Source organism: Lathyrus oleraceus, chromosome 3, assembly GCF_024323335.1.
Source record: "Lathyrus oleraceus cultivar Zhongwan6 chromosome 3, CAAS_Psat_ZW6_1.0, whole genome shotgun sequence".
Taxonomy (NCBI): Eukaryota; Viridiplantae; Streptophyta; class Magnoliopsida; order Fabales; family Fabaceae; genus Lathyrus; species Lathyrus oleraceus.
Window position 1 is genome coordinate 50,110,384 of NC_066581.1, and position 13,858 is coordinate 50,124,241.

Here is a 13,858-nt window from a genome sequence, read left to right on the forward strand (position 1 = left end):
GAGAATACAAAAGATGACTGACTTATTTAAGGATAATAATATAAAATAATAAAACAATTATGTGGTTGATATATAAAGTTTTATTAATTAACCGTTAGTATTAAATTTATTTATTGTTATTAATTTTTTTTATGTTTTAATTATTATCAGAAAATATAACAACGATAATATTTATTTTGTAAAATAAAAAACATAAATAAATTAGAAATAATATTACTAATGATCATTTCTTATTTCTTCCACTTATAGGTCCTTTCATTAATACATTTTTAAATAAAACTAGTAAAGGATCCGTGCGTTCGCACGGGTCGCGCAAGTGCAATAATTTATTTTTAAAAAATTAAAATATAATATATTTTTTTGTGGCATCATATCATATCATTTCATTGCCTCAAGGATCATTGTGCACCTTGCCTCTTTCCCTGTGGGTGGGTCATCTGTTTGAGAGTGATTCTTGATCACCAAGCATGTTTTGCATTTGTATATCATTGCTTTTCTTTTTATCACTAACCAAAAGTACAAAAATATGTCATGTAACCTTTGTCTTGCAGATGAAGCAATCACAGGTCAAGGCAGTCAAAGGCAGACATTGAGCAATAGATGGTGGCCATTCTGGAGAATTTGGACCCCATAATCATTATCAAGAGTTCATATGAACCATGATGTTATTTTGAAGCAAAATCCAAGTGGTAGAGGCTTGAATTTCATCAGAACATTGCCAGGTCAACTGAAGGCCTAGAAAGTCAACTGCCAAGTCAATTGTGGATTTGGAGGTGGGAAGTGATTAGAAATACTTCATTCATGTTCAAACAAGTCTCATTTGACATTTCAAACACCAACATTGAAGAATTTAAAGTTAGGTCAAAACTTTCCAAAAATAGAAAGTGACCTATAATTCAAATTTGCCAAAAATGGAAAGGTTTTAGCCTAACTTAAACTTCAAATTACATCATCAAGAAATCTTCAAATGAAATTTTGTTGAACATGAAAGTTGTAGATCTTTCTCTCCCATTTCCAAAAAGTCCAAGATCATCAATTTCTCATGTGTGGTTAAGGAGATATGATCAAAACATGGCAAAGTGTACTTGAAGATTCAAATGGACATAACTTCTCAACCAAAGCTCCAATTCAAGTGGTTCTTTTTGCTAAATTCTCATTTTGACCTCTAGTTTCCAAAACATGCATTGCATTGCACAAATTATATTCACATGAGCATTTGATAATTCATTTGATTTTTGGAGGGAAAATGAAATTTAAAATTGGTGCATGGCTTAATCTTTTTTCCATCACCATTGGCTCCAAAATGGGATTTTAAATGAAAATGAATAAAATTTCCTGCACTGTTCCCATGCATATCATGCATAAGGGTGGAAAACCAAATTTGCACTTACACCTCATTCTTGTTAATTACCATTAGCATTGGCTTAAACATGATTAAAGGGGGATTAGCATAGCATATATAAGCCAAAACCCTAACTGTTTTTCAGAGAACAATCACAATTTCAGATCTAGATCAAAACACTCAAAATTTTCTCTCAAAAATTTCTTGCAATTTCTTCACATTCAATCTATTCTTCTTGCTTGATTCTTGTTTCTGAGGTATTCTTGAGCAGATTCACACGTGGAACTGAAGCAAACAGTGCGAGGTTGAAGCATTCTTGAAGCTTGAAGCAATAATGGTGAATCAAGATTTTGGCAAAATCGTGCACAATTAAGCTCCATCTTCTTCTCCAATCACTTGTACAAGCATTATAGAAGAACTTTGAAGCATCACAAGGCCTTGAACCACACGAATTCCAGATCTGCTCTTCAAGAGGTTCCAAATTGATTATCTTAATTTTCAAATTTATTATGCTATTGTTGTAGATCTAAGTTTGCTGGTGATGCTGAGCTTTGAATCATGAAATTTCGTGCAATATTGAATGAGTTAGGGTTGTTTAAAGTTCCATGCATGAATATTATTTGCTTCGATTTGCTCATGATAGTTGGAATTAGGATAAATCATGCATGGATTCGTGACCTAGAATGAAGGATCTACGTGTTAGTATGCTTGATAGTGGATTCTGGGAAAAATGTTCTTGATGCATCCACTGTTCATGAGATTCACGATGAAGATGATGATGTTCATGTTTTGGCAACGTTTTTGATCCTTTCTGCAACATAAAATCGTGGCCTGCATGTTAGAATAGGGCTTGATTGTGATTGGCTGATGCAAATCCCATGCAGCGCTCCCATTGGCTCTCGTTTGTTGACCATGCACGTTGACTGCCAGCATTTTAATGAAACGCTGAGTTTCACTCTGGCGCGCCAATTATTTGAAATGTTCCCTACTTCGATTCCCAGTGGTTCCAAATATTTCAAATGCTTCATTGTTTTTTCTATTTCCCTCCATGTATTCATATGCTTGCTTCATATATTTTTTTTAATTTTTCATCATCTTTAAAAATTCATATCTAATTGAAATTTGATCCAAAAATTATGAGGTTTTTTGCATTGCATTCCTTATCTTGTCTATTACTTTTTGATCATTAATTCCAAAATTGTGCTTGGCTAGATTTCGTTTTGTGCTAGGGTATGTGAGCATGTATCCATTTTGTACCTTGCCTTGCTTATTCATTTGTGAAATGCTGGTCTTTGATCCAATGAATCTGAAAATTTGCATGATGAAACTAGACATGTCGCTTGACATTTTGGTGTTGATTTGGTATTTTTATCAATTATCATTTCTGTTTTATGATCATGTTAAGTTGGTGTGACAATTTGTGTCACACCTTTTGATGTTTAACTTGAATGATGTGTTTGCCATGCCAAATGATCTCCAATTGTCCTGATTTTTTATGTGATGCATGTTATGAATGTTGTGATTACTCATGAATTTTCTTGGATTTATTTGAATCATTTATGATTTAATTGAGATTTTTCATTCTGGTTGATCCTATTTGAGCTTTAAAATTGTCTTGAACTTCAATTGATCATGAAATGCTTTTGGTAATTGATATTGATGTGAGACCTTTTGGATTGTTTCAAGATGTGTTTGAAGTTGATTCATGTTAATTTTCAGCTTCTGTTTTGAATTTTTTCTCCATCTTTGACCCTAGGCTTTGACCTAGTGGTTTGCCTCTCATCTTTGAGTTTTGATTTCAGGTTGAACATCCAAGTTCCATAGTTCTTGATGCTCCATCACTTGAACATTGATGTTTGCCTTTGATTACTAATCTTTGTGTGTTTTGTAGGTTGATGTTGACTCATTTGAGTTTGACTTTTGGTTTACACCTTTTGTACATTGGGATTGTTTGTTGCTTATTGACTGTTGTTTGATTGTCTGAACTTTGTACTGATTTGTTTGATGTTTCCACAAGTACTTAAGTTGCTTTAAGTTCATTGTGAACTTTGCTTTGCTTGGTTGCTTAACCACTTAGGTATAATCTCTAATCTTCATGTAGTCTGGAAGACCTGTCCTGTTATGTGGGCAGGCACCTGTCTGAAGCCCTCCTTAAGAGGCCATGTCTTTGTGTGTTTAACTTTGTGCCAAGCAGGAAAAGACCTCTTATGAGGCAATTGGCAGATAAAAGAGATGTGTAATCCATCTCCTGCTACTCAGTGTGTCATTCACTTTGCTCACACAATATGTTGATGCATTGTGGATAATATCCCAAGATCTTATAGAGTCACTCACTTGTGGAGAAGAGTTCCAACTTTCTGAACTCCCACACTTTCCATTGTTCAAAGCTCTCCCTGACCAGGGATAAGAGCTATGAGGCACACCCCTCATCTCTATTTCATCTGCTTCACCCTAACTCTCAATGTTAGGGTTAAGAGCACAAAATACCCCATTCCAGTTGGCTGTAAAGCCTAACCTTGCTTGAGCCTGATTGATTGTATATAGTGTGTGCTAATTGACTTGTTTGTTTTCATCTGTGCATATGTGCTTATGTGTGCCTTTGTGCATTTATCATCATTACTTGTATATCATTTCATAATCATTGTTCATTGCTTTGTGAAATTCTTGTTTTGTCCTTTGAGGAGTCAATTGTAAGTCCAGCTATTGGCAGTTGTTTCCTATGACCATTGAGGAGTCAATTGTAAGTCTAGTTATTGGCATTTGCTTCCTATGATAATTCTTTGTGAGACTAGTATAAGTCCATTGATTGGCATCTGGTATCCATCTTTTGTTTCTTTGTGAGACTAGTATAAGTCCATTGATTGGCCTCTGGTATCATTGTTTCTTTGCTTTTGGGAGACTAGTATAAGTCCATTGAGTGGCATCTGGTATCCATCTTTGTTTTAGGAGATTGGTATAAGTCCAGTGATTGGCATCCGATATCCATGTACTTTGCTCATCTGTTATTTGCATTGTTGCCTATTCCAAAGGAATCACTTGAATCATCTACATATGATTTCAAGAGGTGAACATCTAAGAAGTTTTACTTCCTCACCCTCCCACCTTTTGTTCCTTTAAACCTCCATGTGCATCCAAAACCTGAAAACTATTGTGCAAACATTTTCATTTGTTTTCAAATTAGAAACCTAGGCCTTAAGCCTCTGATTTTTCAAACTTCATTTTCATAATACTTCTTTTGAATTGAATTCTAATCATACTTTGACCACTTTTGGTGAATAATCCTAATTGGTTAATTTCATTCACTCAATTGTTTTGTGGCTTTGTCCATTCTTGATAAGTTTTCATGCATTAGCCATAGGTTTGATTTATCCTAGTTGGTTGATGTTAATCTCACCTTTGTCCTTAGTGATTGAATTGTAAGACTTCCTTGCTTATTATAGGGTTAACCCCTCACTAGCAAGTTGAAGCTTTTCTCACATGGTGGACTTATTGTTTGTATGAGGTTGAGTTTTCTCCCGTGGATAACGAAAGACCTTAGGGCTTTTGTTTTAAAATCAATCCACTCTTATTTTGGAAATCTTTTAGTCGAACTACGGCGTTTTGATCCTTACCTTCCATGGAAAGGTACGTAGGCAACGGGTTCATCCGTTCAAACACAAAAACAATAAAAATTGTATATTCTTTTCTCATCCCTTCAATCCATGTTTGCACAATAAATATTTCATAAACAAATAAACATTTTGTACAACAAGTGTGAAAAGAGGTTCCCTAGGAGTACCTAGGACGTTTTGGGTGCCTAACACCTTCCGATTGCGTAATTAACCCCTTACTCAGATCTCTGACCTTTTCATTAGTTTTCTATGTGTAAAACCTCTTAGGCTTTTGTTCACTTTTTAGCCATTCCTTTGGATAAATAAAAGTGCGGTGGCGACTCTATCTTTGTATGCTTTGCTTTTGATTTAATCGATAAATCATAAAGTGACGAATACACCGCTACAGAATATATATATATATATATATATATATATATATATATATATATATATATATATATATATATATATATATATATATATATATATATATATGGTTGGATCAACGTACACAAATTTTTTGCATAAGAGTTTTTTTTAATGTAATGGATGTTAAATGATCAATAAATGGGTTCAAAAAATTTCCACAAATAACTTTTTCCAGTTTGGGACATAATAAAGTAAAACATTATTAATTTATAGTAATATAATTTGCTTAATTTTTTGTATACTATATTAAGGAAATAATAAAAAAATATAATACAAAAATATTTTTACAATTGATTGATATATTGATATATAATAAATATTCCATTGTTAATGTTATGAATAAACATTCCATTTATCATTGAGATTTTGGACATAAGAAATAAAAATATATTTATTTAGTAATGGATGAAATTTTCCAATCTGTTACTAATTTGAGGTATAAAAGCGCAAATATTAATCTTCATAATAAATGATTATTTAACCAAAATACATAAACCATGTAAAAGACATACCAGAACCTCATTTGTTTTAAAATATAGTAATGAATACTACCAAATGTTGAAATTAATTGCAATTGATACAGTAAGGTTTAATGCAACAAAAGATATTGAAACAAAAGGTTCACAATTTTAGTTAAAATTGTGAGAAATAAGTCCACCAACAAAAATGATTTAACTTCGTACAATTCTTTGGTCCTTAAAAAACTGGGTTTATATAAAACCTGCCCGCAACCTTTTAGGAAGTGATGATTCAAAACCTGCCCGCAGCCTTAAAAAACTACAATAATAACTAATTTGATTTCAGGATATTGATTTCATTTTGGAATGATAAGATTGCAACAACAATAAAATAACGGTAATATTTTTTAGTAGTCTAAATAGGTAATTTATTTTATCACATTTTTCACTCACATCTAGTCTAAATTTGACCAATTTATTTTATTTAATTTTAATTTTTTTGTGTACACATTTCATTTGAAAATGAACCTCAATCATCATAACACATGCTCCAATTTTATGCAAAATGATGGAAGTCCTCTTTGTATCCCAAATCAACAAAACACCCCATATTTTGGAAATCCACCTCTTATTCCAAATCCACACCATAATTCAAGATTTCAAAATTCTCTTTTTATCTCAAATTCATAAAATAATTCACCCATTGGAAATTACTCATATCATACATCACCTTACCCAATGAAAAACTCTCTTTTAATGTATTTTGATATATTTGAATCAATTTTTTAATTATATTTTATATAATATATAGTGGGATTTAGTGGGGCCCATTTTCTTAGCCCAATTTAATTATTTACAATCATTTTCTTGTATAACTAAATGTATAAAGAATTGATATTCTTATTGATTTATTACAAATCATGCATAACATTAATTATCTTACGGCTGAATTATTTTAATACTCCACTGACCTAGCCAATAGAAAGGAGGCAGTGAACATAATTATTCATTTCAACCCCCAACTATATTTTGGCAAATAAATAATTTAAATATGTTGATTTATAATACTATATATGATGACGTGAGATTGGTAAAAAGTATAGTTGCATGCTTAACTTAATCATTTCAAACAAACAATGTAGATTTTCCATTACCAATCAAAAGACAATTCACTGTATATGATAATTATACCTTGTTTTTTTTATAAATCCTTAATTCAGTTGAATGCAAGATTCAAACATTGCTCCAACATTTCTGAACTACCTGCAATTTTAACATATGTATTAGACTTTGAAAAAAATTGTAAAAAAATGTGTTTCTATGTGTTTTCTATAATTAGTTTTGAAGGATTTCATAATAAATTTTTATGTAATTGTTTTTTTAATTTCTAACACCATTAGGCATGCTGAAACCAAACATGACATGCAATAATCTATTTATAATTTAGTCGTATACACATATTTCATAAGATGACAACGTATTTTGTTATCAATCTAAAATACTTATTAACATTTGGAGATATGATACTCATATAAATTTTGTAGTTGAAAGAACACACAAAACACAATGTTCAACATAACAACATAGGATTTTGAATAATTTCACACACATGAATTAAATACTCATTATCATCCTTTAAACCATACATGAAATATAAATGTCAATTGTAATCCCACAAAATAAACACTTCAAAAAAGTAAGAACACGTCCTACAACCAAAACATATCATGTTCTTAACAACTTCATACTTAAACTCATTCTGGTGCTAAAAAGTTCATAAAATATATTTCAATATTAAATTTCCGAAAATTCTAATTAAGAAGATGGTTCTATCTTTAATTTCTTGGATGGTTTGGTGCCTGATAATTGCGTAGCGCCAGACGCTTCAAAATCAACTTCTTCACCCTTGTCAGCAATTACAACATCCTTAGCCGGAGTCATTAGAATGATTGATTCTGGATCATTTTCACCAGATGCAGATAATGTTTGCTTGCAATATAAAAAATTAATTGTCAGATATAAAATGAATTATAATAATACAATATTTATCATAGAAAATTATTATGTTAACAAATGAAGATACTTACTGCGGATGTTTCCAAATTTTCTTTGTTAGGGACCAACTTTGCATATTCAGTTTTAGACTGATCCTGCACATTGAAACATCGAATATTTATTATACTTGTTAAATGTTTAAATAATACATGAATTAAGTGAATATTATACGTCTTCTACTATGTAGTCATTTTCAATCTCTTTAACAAAGGCTTCATCATCACAAAGCTTCCAAACAGACGCTTGGGAAAACGTTGGCTGCACCTTAACTCTAAAAGCCATTTTCTTATTCAACAGCATTTCAAGCTCATCAGGATAAATCATTGGATCATCTTCTTCATTCTAATGGAAAAATAAAATATCAACCATGAGTGATAATCTGAACTTTACAACTCGATAAACTATTAACATTTTAACTTATGTATAACAATGTACCTCCACCATAGAGTTATGCATAAATTCAGCAGTCATTCCAAGTATAGCAGCACATTCGGAATCCCAGAATACAAATCGATATTTTGATTCACCATTGCTAACATATATCTCAATCTTGTACCTATAGTATTTTAAACGAAGAAAATAATATGATTAATAACAAATCCATTACCAAATTTATTTGCAATTCATCTAGATTATATGTACCTTGGTATAGGCTGTTCGACTTTTTGCCCACATGAACATTCATAAGCTTTTTCAGGATTAGGTGCCTTCGAAGAACACCTTGTGCAGCCATAATAAAACCATCCATACTTTGAGATAGCAAATTTCAATGTGTTTGCTACAGTAACACATAAAGTTTCCTAAAAGCAAATCAAAAATGATATTAATTTCAAAAAGCAAACAATATAATTGTAATAGTAAAGATAAATTCGGCTCTATAGTATTCAACTTACATGTTTGATTTTGCATAACTGACTTAAGGACATACATTTCGCATTATGAACAAACCCTTCTGTTCATTAGTAGGCAACCTATAGAAATAAGATTGTTTTTGAAATTAAAAATTATGTATAATAATCTGAATATAAATAAATAAATAAAATTCATACTTAGACATAAAATCTTGAATTTCAGGGATGTCTTCATTTATCAACAATTTGGAACCACTCCATGCATTTGACACTGTAAATTGTATAATTAATATAAAAATTATTGAACGTATAATGAAAAATACAAATCAGCTATGTATTTATAAAGTCTGATAGTGTAATACCTTGGCCATCTTTTACCATTGCATGAGTGAGCAGAATTACAATAGCTTCATTGTTTTTAGGATCATTGTAGTAAGACAAAATTTTTGATCCATAGATTTCCCATAAATTGCAATTTATGCAATTACCTCTATTTTGCAATATAAATAAACAATATTATATGATGGGATTCAGTGATGCAAAATATATAAATTTATCAAACACATAAGTTATGAAAACAATGTGCATTACTTCAAATCTTTCAGCACAACAGAAACAACAACTTTCTTCCCACAGGAGTGTTGGATTGGATATGGTTTATCTCACTAACAGCACCAATAATATCTACATTAAAGTAAGGTTCATTATTGAATGTGTTTGCAAATATATAAGTTATATAAGTTATAATAGAATTTAAATTACCTTCCAGTCTATGGGTTTTGCATTTGCCTTGAAGTATCTCACCAAAATCTTTAAAGAAATATCCTTTAGGTGGAATATTTTGAAGTTCGATTGCCTTCATTGTGGTACCACCAAGAAACACAATTTTTTTTGAATGATCACATACCTTCCACTGAAAATCATTGTTATAGACACTGCCATTGTTTATAATGCAGGTCATATTCTCCTTAATGACCTCTTCCATTTCAGTAAATGGTCATGACGAATAAGGACCTGAATCCGATCACCCTAACAAAATGAAAATAATCTTCTTTTTATATGTTATACAAAAAAGCATTTTTTTGTAATTACTAACTATCATACAAAAATCTATACTTAAAAAAAGAAAAGCAATTTACCAAAGAATCCATAACAATCATCTCCAAATGTTCAATACCCTTATTATTCACAACACTCCAAACATCCATTATTCGAACAGCAAGACGCCAAGTTTCTTTTGAGTCATTGATGTCTTTCACATAATCAACCTTTCTACTCATTTTCACTGAAAAAAATTCAAAAATTAATATAACTGCAAATTTAGATGACTATAAAATTACAAACCTAATAACCTGGAAAAAAAGAGAGTATATAAATTTGATAGAGGTGTGTGGCAAAATGCTGAAAAGGATCCAACCTTTGATGTTACACATATATAACATCGTTTTGATTGTATAATTATATGTTATTAAATTATAACTTTAAATTAAAAATAACTATTTAATATAGTTGATTAATATTAATTGAGTAATTTAATATTATTGTTAATTTACCTACCAATTAATTATTATTATTGTTTTAATTATTATTGATATTTACCCGCTCCGTATATGATAAGAATATTTTTAAAATTTAAATAGTATATTTATTATTTGATTTGATTTGATTTAATTGAGATCCAAACTCTATAAATTAAAATCGGTTACTTATTATGAACAATAATATAGGGTCATTCCAATGTCAATCTATTATTAATTGAATTTTACATAGATGTAATTTTGCAATAACACGCTGGCATATTGAATCTTTTACCGATGTTATCTTTGCACTAACATATTTTATCCTTTCAACAGAATAATTATAGTAAATACCTACATTCTGTATACCGAATTATAATAAAAATGTATTAAAATCAAAAGCAATAAAACTGTTTACAGTAAATAAAAAAATAGAATAACATCTTAAAATTCTATTCTATTTGATTATTCATTTACTTATTACTAATTTATTTATTATATAAAAATATATCAAATAAAATTTTAAATATATGTTGTGTCATTAGCATTTATTTCAACTTTTGATTTATTATTGATTTTTTATTTCAATGAATTTTTCTTTAAATATTTATGATCATGAAGAAATTAGACTATATTTTTATTTACTATAAACAGTTTTATTGCTTTTGATTTTAATATATTTTTATTATAATTCGGTATACAGAATGTACGTATTTACTATAATTATTCTGTTGAAAGGATAAAATATGTTAGTGGAAAGATAACAGCGGTATAAGATTCAATATGTCAGCGTGTTATTGCAAAATTACATCTATGTAAAATTCAATTAATAATAGATTGACATTGGAATGACCCTATATTATTGTTCATAATAAGTAACCGATTTTAATTTATAGAGTTTGGATCTCAATTAAATCAAATCAAATCAAATAATAAATATACTATTTAAATTTTAAAAATATTCTTATCATATATGGCGGGTAAATATCAATAATAATAATAACAATAATAATAATTAATTGGTAGGTAAATTAACAATAATATTAAATTACTCAATTAATATTTATCAACTATATTAAATAGTTATTTTTAATTTTAAAGTTATAATTTAATAACATAGAATTATACAATTAAATATTCATTTTGTCATTTAAAGAAAATCAAGTAAGGATAATATTTGGCAAAAAAACTATAATAATAATTAATTTGATTTCATTTTTTAGTAGTATAAATAGAGTTTAGTACGAAATTACTTATAGGAACATGAAAGTAACTGTATTATGGATTGTAATTAGGGTAATTAAGTAATTATGGTGGTAATTAACTTTTATATATTAAAAGTAGATAAATTAGAAATAATATTACTAATGATCATTTGTTTTTTATTCAATAATATTACTAATGATCCTTTGTTATTATTCCACTTCCAGTCCTAATTTTATATATTGTCTTGCTGGTGATATGGGTCATTTGATGAGATAAATCTAAATAATTATCTATCTCAAGGGGTGATAAGATAAGATAGAATCAAAGAGATACAAAGAAAATCTAAAGGATAAAGAATCTCACCAAGTAAAATTGATTAAACAAGAAATAAGATTACAATGTGTCATGTGTAGAGGGGTATATATATACACTTGAAAAAAGTATATGACTCTGAGAAAAAATGGAAAAATAAAATATAAAAGATGACTGACTTATTAAAGATAATAATGTTAAATAAGATGACTGACTTATTAAAGATAATAATGTTAAATAATAAAACAATTATATGATTTTTATATAAAGCTTTAGTATGAAATACTAAAATTAACCATTAGTATCAAATTTATTTATTATTATTAATTTATTTTTTATGTTTTAATTATTATCTGAAAATGTAATAACGATAATATTTATTTTGTAAACAGTAAACATCTCAAATATTTAATGGATGATTTCGTTAAAGCATTTTTCAAATAAAATAAATTAGAAATAATATTACTAATGATCATTTGATTTTTATTACATTTTCAGGTCCTTTCATTAATGCATTTTTTAAAATAAAATAAATTAGAAATAATATTAATATGGACCATTGTTATTTATTCCACTTTCAAGTCCTATTTTTATATATTGTCTTGATGGTGATATGTGTCCTTTGACCCTTTTTAAGAGTGATGAGATAAATCTGAAGAATTATGTATATCAAGGGTGATGAGATAAGGTAGAATCAAAGAGGTGCATAAAAAATCTGAAGGATAAAAGAGTCTCACAGTGAAATTGCTTGAATAAGAATTAAGATCACATAGTAAAATTGATTGAAAAAGAAATATGATCCGATAGTGAAATTGATTGAAGAAGAAAGAAGATCACATTATAAAATTGATTGTGAAATTGATTGGAGAATAAATAAGAGCTATTGGATTTCAAATCTTGATACAATACTGACTTATTCAAGGATAATAATGTAAAATAATAAAACATTATGTGGTTGTTATATAAAATCGGAAGAATTACCAAAGATGTGGGTCGAGGAGGACAATAATAGGAGAGGTGGATCTCCCCATGAAGATAAGGCCTCACATCTTCTTCATCACCTTCTACGTGATGGATATTTACCCCGCCTACAGTTGTCTCCTGGGACGTCCATGGATTCATTCGGCTGGCGCCGTAACCTCGACCCTCCACCAAAGGTTGAAGTTCATGATTGGAAGCAAACTGGTAGTGGTGGAAGGGGAAGAAGATATAGTGGTAAGCCATCTAGCGTCGTTCAGATATGTCGAGGTTGGAGGAGAGATTCATGAGACTCATTTCCAAGCCTTCGAAATAGTGAACATGGAGATGACACCACCGGTGAAAGTTGCTCCAGGAACATGATTCTCTATGACTTCGTGGAAGGACGCAAAGACTATAATTCAGGCTGGACACCCCACAGGCTGGGGAAGAGTACTTGATTTTCCTGTAAACAAAGACAGATTTGGGTTGGGGTTCTGCGCTCACCAAATGACTCAGAAGCCAAACATTGCTGATACGAACAAAGGGCCGATTCCCGCAATACCAGATACTTTTACTAGTGTGGGACACCTCGAAGACGACTCAATCTATGTGATAGAAGCAGAAAGCAGCCTGCCAGAGGAAGCATGCCTCGTGTACCAGAGGGCCGAAGGACAATATACCGGAAGTCACCTTCATTGAAGAGTAATTTTCCTTGTTTTGCTTTGAAAGCTCTGTGCCCTGCCCAAGGCGTAAAGTAAAATTATAGGACCCCCATACTTTCAAACAAAGTTTATCAATGAATAAAATAAACGTCTTTGCATTCAATTTGTACTCCCTGTCGTTCACTTTTATTGTTTTATTTGTCAAGAAAAAAATGTATGGCAATGTTTTTCGTTTATCATCTTTTTCATCCCAACGTCCTAAAATAAATCATAAATCATGCAGATCCGTGTCGAGTTCCATTGATAATCAGACTGGTATAACCCAATATGACTTTGATAATCCAATTTACCAAGCTGACGAAGACGGTGAGGAAGATTTTGAACTCCCCGAAGAGTTGTCCAGACTCTTACAGCAGGAATCAAGAGTCATCCAACCACGTCAAAAGGGAGTAGAGATTGTGAACCTCGGGTCA